Source organism: Pinus tabuliformis, chromosome 5_2 (assembly GCF_031772625.1).
Source record: "Pinus tabuliformis cultivar Carrire ecotype Pingquan chromosome 5_2, CPIR1, whole genome shotgun sequence".
NCBI lineage: Eukaryota > Viridiplantae > Streptophyta > Pinopsida > Pinales > Pinaceae > Pinus > Pinus tabuliformis.
Genome location: NC_142306.1, coordinates 244,819,288 through 244,826,573, shown reverse-complemented (window position 1 = coordinate 244,826,573; position 7,286 = coordinate 244,819,288).

Genomic DNA, 7,286 nt, shown 5'->3' with positions numbered 1-7,286 from the left:
ACGAGTGGAGATGCATCATGAACTGGAAAGCAAGTAAGAGAAGAATCCAAAGTGATGGTTAAACCAACAACACATCTTAGTAAGATTCATACATACTTATACAGACAGAGTCAATACATGCATGTGTAAGCAAACAGATACATATATCCTTAGAGTAACCAAGATAGTTGAAATACAATAACAACATATGCATGAAATGTGCTAGCTCTGTTATATTAAGAAGTGAAAGTTTCAATCATACAATACAACCATGACCAACCACTAGTCTTGATAGTGGAATGTTGCAGTCACCGTCGCCTGCTCCTCCAAAGAGATATATTAGCTCTACACTATGGAGAAGCTAAGGCTAGTCCCAATACTCTCCAAGATTTCCCTAAGATACTCCTATCGGAAGCTTGGTTGACAAAAATCACCTACAATGAGTTATGAGGTACTATATATAGAAAAGGGTGGGATGACCCTTGACATTCCCCTTTATTGATTTTTCATCTACCCTCATGAATCTTCAACTACTCTATGATTGGTACATTCAACTATCGACACTTGAACTTCCACTTTACAAGATGTTACATACAATCTGCACATGTACCCATGTGAGACAAAATGGTTTGAGCAAGCCATGCAAGGTATCACTAACTCTTTGACAGTTGTGAGAAGAACAACTCTTCGACATCCTCAAAATGGTCGATGGTGGCGAACTGATGCCAAGCTTGGTCATTTGTGATGGTGTTCGCATGCTCATTGGTGACATCCTATTGAAAGCGAACTCTTGCCTCCGTTGCATCCAAGTACACTAATATGGCTCCTCCATCCAACTCATCTAATAACATGTGCATCGTCGTCTTAAGTGCAGTTGGACCAGCAACATACCGATCCATAGTGTCTGTGTTGATCTCCAAGTGTGTGTTGGTGATCATGCACATCAACTTGTCGAAATACATGTCCAGCTCCAGGCGGACTTGCTTCCTGTCTTCACCTCGGTGAGTGTGCCAATGGGTGGGATTGCATGCGTGCGCATAATGACATCCATGCTCCTGAACACCCTTGCATGTGATCGACGACACTGCTCACCCTGTTTGCTCTACCAGCTACTCAAATGGATCTATAACCTATATGGGCGTTGTTTCATAAGTTTGTGGATGTTGCGCCTTCTGTTGTACCTATGTTGTCGCAACTCCGTCTCTCGTTTGTGCAACTCGTGTTCTTCCTTGAGTTGTTGCTTCAGCACATGCAACTCCTTCTCTGTTTCTCTCTCTGCCTTCGTCATTGCGTCATAGCCTCAATGTCCAAAGTTGCTTTCATCACAAGTGCATCTGCTTGAACCTTCAACTTTGCTCTGCCCCTGCGCTTTCAACAACCTTCCTCGTGCATTTGTCGCATGCAGGTCTGCTACCTTCTGCTACTGTGGATGGTGCTGCTCATTGTGATGCCACTGCCATTTCATCTTGATATCCTTGTCTATGAACAACTTGATGTCTTCATAGATAGGCAAGTTCATAGACACTTGATTGATTGCATCCCCAGTTGCGCTCTCAACGATGTCTTTGGCTCTGCTCTCCTCGAATCCATTGCACCTATCCTTCTGAGAGGCAGACGATCACCTGTGATACCTAGAGACATAGAAACACTCATGACAAGCAATTTGTCAGTTGAAAACCAAAACAAACTAGAGGACTGACATGCAACATACACGTGTGACCGTCTATGGAGATTCTGTAATTTTCACAGGGAGGCTGGGAGACTAACTGCCAAAACTGCACAAGGCACAGTATGGGCTATCAGGAGGCTGACTAACTGCTGGAACTGCGCAATGCATAGTCCAATATGCCTTGTTGATTACTAGAACTGTGCAATGCGTAATTTCAGTCAGCAGTGACATGCAAACCAGTAAACTGCATTGGGTAGTTTCTGGGGCCAGCAAGTTGCCTCCCAAAATTGCGCAGTGCAAGCCTAGAGGTTAGTTTTGGGCCAGACTTGTGTAATTTCTAGAGGGAAGGCAAAGCCTCCACTTCTAGAAATGTGTAATGCTATCCGGGCAAGGCAAGGTTCGGGCTAAGGCAGCCCAGACCCGCCGACGGGCGACTGAAAACATGAGAAGTTGAATGCATGGTGAAACTGAGTGTAAACAAGAGTGAATGATCATGCATGCAAACAACAAGTGCAGGATTCAGAAAATGGGAAAACATGCATGTGTGTGAAACGGGTCACTGCAACGGCGACCGTCGGTGCAAAAATAGTGTCATGCATGCGACAACAGTGAGATGCGAACGAAAACTGAAACGGTGCTTCTACAAGCTAACATACATTAAAACAACAGCAAGTGCTCATTGAAATCAAGTAGACAACACTCACACAAAGTGAAACACAAAAAGTGACAGAAACGCAGTGCAAGACATGAAAATAAGACTTACCCTGAAACAGCTAAGTTGAAAGTGTCGAAGACTCTTGGATGCGATGTGGGATGTTAGAGATGCAAGGTTGATGTGAGGAATGAACTCTGTAGCGCCCAGTTCATATGTTTTGATAAGATCGAGGTTATGACGCGCATGCCACAAATCTAGGAAAAATCGACACTTGGTGGGAAGTTTCTAAAATGAACTTTGCATATAACCTCCAACTACTAAAAATAGATCCTTATATCTAGGGATGTCTTTTGCATGCTGCCTTTTTCTATTTTGGGAAGAGCACCCATGCATGCAAATCAGTTTTTCTCGGTCTTGGAGAGAACCGGTCAACCAGAAGGTACATGCAATAGCTTGTTTGACTGAGAGAGGGATTGCGCAATTTCTAGGAGGAGCAAGTGACAATTGCTCAAAATTGCACAATTTCTGGGCTGAGTTGCAGTGCTCGGCCAGATTGCGCAATTTTTGCAGGGAAGCATGTCTGATTGTTCTACGCAATTTTGAAGCCCAGCAGGCTGCCTGGCTGATTTGCGCAATTTTTGGAGGGAAGGTTGGTTCCCCTCTAGAATTGCGCAATTTTATGAGGGAGCTGCTTAGCCAGCAACTAGCCCAAGTCCGGAGTTGCAGCCTGTGAGGGGAGTGAAGCAAACTAACATGAACAGGCTGGAAAGCTGCTGAAAAACCAATGAAGCCTATGTACTTGACAATGAAAGACATGCTGCTAGGATGGTTGGTAAGGAGGCTCTAAAACGAAGCTAAGGCAAAATTTTGGAGGGTGGTCGTAGCCGCTACAACATTAGTGACACACTGGTAGAACTCTAGCTCTTTGAATCGACCTTGTTCATGAAAAGCAATTCTAACACCTCGGGAAGTATTGTTCAGTTCTTTGTTTGTCTTGGTTTCCACACTTGTCTGATTGTAATATGTAGCATCTACCAAGCTCTTGTTTGGTCGACACAAATTCCAAGCCAAGTCAACAACATTTGTTTCGATTGGGGATGAGGGGTATATTGGTGCACAAGCTTTATGGTCGTTAGAGTTTTAGTTTCATCTCTGATGTTGCTTTGCTGCCAGCAGGCCTGGACAGTACCCCGGTGGAGTCACGCAGGAACACAGGCATCTCTTCGTTGCCAGCGAGCCTAGTTAGTACCCTGGCAGAGTTACTTGCATCACCTCTTTACGCAGGAAGCCTTTCTCTTCTTTCACCTTATTCATTTTTTCAAAAAAAATCACATTTTCATTTTTTCATTTTTCGTAACTGTGCATAACACTTATTCATTTCAGAGGCGGAAGAGGGATCCCAACTTATTGAGAGCAGAAGAGGTTGTTCCTATAGATAACTATTTTATATATACCTCTGATGTGCTTTATAATGCTTTCCCCCTCACCTTACTCTACTTGATTGAGCTGACAAGGATTAACCCAAAAACAACCGACTAGAGTAGGTGATACCAGTTAGCGCGCAAGCGTTGTGTTTTCACCAAGGTTCACTTTGAACAATACGTATTTTCCATTGATGTATCATGGACTAAAGACAACAACTTCTTCATACAGAGGCAGGACGACAAATAACCAAGTATTGATAACTGCACAAGTCCTCTTGTACTTTACCCAGCTTGTTAAAAAGTCGCACACACTTTCATGTGAAACTAACCTACGAACAGAAACAAGAATTCAAACAACAAAACAAAACAAAAGAAGAAGTAAATGCATAAGAAAAGTGAATAATAAAACAAGCATACAAACAAACAGACATGCAAGGTAATAAGAAAACATACATGTAAGCAAACAAACCAAAAGCAAACACTACTCCTACTCCTAAGCTAATGGTGCATGGGTCTGTTCACGTGAAGTGATACTTACAATGCAGCCACCGGCGCATTGTTCGACCCATATTGGTGAAGGTATGGTTTGCGAACAGTAAAACTATGCTAACGAGCAAACATGAGAGATATAACAATGAAGTCAAACACACACCAGGGTTAAGTGCGTCCACAGAAAAGTAAGTGAAAGTTCATGACATGCACTCTGTGGACATGCCATGGTGTTGTGCTATAGTGTGTGCAGATGTTAAGCATACGCATTCTCTTGACTGTGACATGCAAGCAAATGCGAGAAAGGTAAACCACTTACATTGTGCAAGTGTGCTTGCTGTGTAAGATTCCTCCAATGCAAGAGCGATGGGGTCGTGTAGTTCGAGTGGAGGAAGTGAAATCTAGGTGTTTGATTGATCTTCAATGCAAAGTAGAGTGTGATGAGGAGCCTTGCATGTTTCAACAATTTCCTAATCGGAAGTGAAACCAACCTCAAGACAATGAGGGCCTGACCTAACCATCAGCTCGGGCTGAAGTACCTCGACATCTTACGGGGTTTCAGCATCGTCGATAGGTAGATCACCGGAGACTAGTGGCTTAGATGGATTAACAATGATTGAATCAACATCATGATCAAATGAGGAAGCACAGAGATCACAACATCCACGATCAGAAAATTCGAGATGTTTGTCGGCATCCTCATGATTTGATGAATCTTGTAGAGGGGTAGATGAGAAGCAAGGATGTTCACCCTCAGTGTTTTCAGAAATGACAAATGACAAATTGGATAGATTTTCAGAGGAAGATGTGTCCTCTCCACAATGTAATGACAGACTGACAGTTGACGTGTCCTCTCTGCAATGTAATGATAGATGGACATTCGACGTGTCTTGTGAACAATCAGAAGTAGAAACATCCAGAAATGAGTTTTCACAGGGGAAATCAATAATGGCAGAACCACAAGGGATGTCAGGATAGAGTGAGTGAGGCATGGATGAAAGGGAGTCATCCTTCACCGCGGGTTCTTCTTTAGATTCCTGCACACACTCATCATGAATGATGGCGCAAATTGGATGCATAAAACTAACTCTGTCAATAACTTGATCCTCATTCACAAAAGGTGAGGAGTCCAGAATGGAAGAACACAAGACAATACAATCCAGAGGATCAACAGAACGCGGGGACGGAGGTTGAGGGAATGAATCCACGTGACAACCAGCAGGCTTGCAAGCCAAATCTGTGTAGATATCAAGAGCAAGTGGGGTGCGAGGATGTCATAGTTTAACAAATGTGTGTGCATGATCTCCCACATCACTCTGTGGTGGTGGAGTTGTTTGATGAGGTGAAGGCGGGCAATCACTTGTGACAACAACTGTGGCTACCTGTGATTGTGCAGCTCCATCACCGAAGTGATTGAGCAGGGTTTGGATGATTTCAGGAATTGTGGATTTTTTGATATGTGAAGAAGATACTCAAATCTTCCATCGAGAAATTCCCAATCAATCTCATCTTCGGGAAATCAGTATGCAAGATTACAAAAGCATGTGTGAAACTATTCAACGGATTCATCAGGTGCTTTTCGTAATTCTAGAATTTCTTTGTTGAGTGATTTATGGCTAAAGTGATTGAAAGCACGTCAATCTCTGCGACCAGATGAGCAAGAGAATGAATAGATTTTTCAAGCAGCATGGCACACCAGTGCATTGGGTGCCCTCAAAGCGTGTAGACGAACAATGCGCATGTCATGTATTCTTCAAACATTCCATGTCTTTCGCATGAGCCGACAACGCTGACCACGTCCCTAACCAAGGCTATGTAGCCTCCACCATTGTATGTTTTACATGACAAGTTATCCCAGAGCTCTTCCGAGATTTCCAAGTTGTTTCCATAAGACATACACTCCGAAAGAGAAACTTTGTAGTTAGTCATGATATATATGTAGAGATTCAAAACAGATTGTGAGGACCCAGCTTGTCTCTGGCCCTCCTTTTAGCACCAAAATGTTGACGGTGTTGGACCAGCCAACATGTCAGGGGATATCCCCGGTAAGAAGTCCCAACTAGACCTCAGAATATTTGGTGTAAGAGTCCCAATAGTGGGTCATACGGTATTGCCCTGACCGCGATGGCGTGCAGAGGCAAGTAAGATGTCCATGTTGGTAGAAATGGTGTGACATGCACAACAAGCCAAGAAAGGTGCATGAACGGTTTTAACACATGGAGAGTGAGGTGAGTGCGTCCCTTGGAAACCTGTGGAAGCACGCGGCTTGGAAGGGAACACATGAGCTAATATGCATCACAAACTGGAAAGCAAGTAATCTAACAATCCAAAGTGATGGTTAAACAAACAACACATCTTAGTAAGATTCATACATACTTATACAGAAAGAGTCAATACATGCATGCGTAAGAAAACAAATACATATATCATTAGAGTAACCAATATAGCTTAAATACAATAACAAAATATGCATGAAACGCGTTGGCTCTGTTATATTAAGAAGTGAAAGTTCAATCATACAGTACAACCATGACCAACCACTAGTCCCGATAGAGGAATGTTACAGTCACCGCCGCCTGCTCCTCCAAATAGATATACTAGCTCTGCACTATGTATAAGCCAAGGCTCGTTACAATACTCTCCAAGCTTTCTCTAAGATACTCCTATTGAAAGCTTGACTGACCAAAAGCCCCTACAATGAGTTATGAGGTACTATATATAGCAAACGGTGGGGTGACCCTTGACATTCCCCTTTGTTGATTGTTCATCTACCCTCATGACTCTTCAACTACTCTATGACTATTACATTCAACTATCGACACTTGAGCTTCCACTTTATAACATGTTACATACAATCTGCACATGTACCCATGTGAGACAAAATGGCTTGAGCAATCCATGCAAGGTATCACTAACACTCAGACAGTTGTGGGAAGACCAACTCTTTGACATCCTCATGATGGTCGACGGTGGTGAACTGATGCCAAGATTGGTCGTCTGTGCTGGTGTCCGCGCGCTCAATGGTGACATCCTTCTGAAAGAAAACTCTTGCCTGCGTTGCATCCGGGTA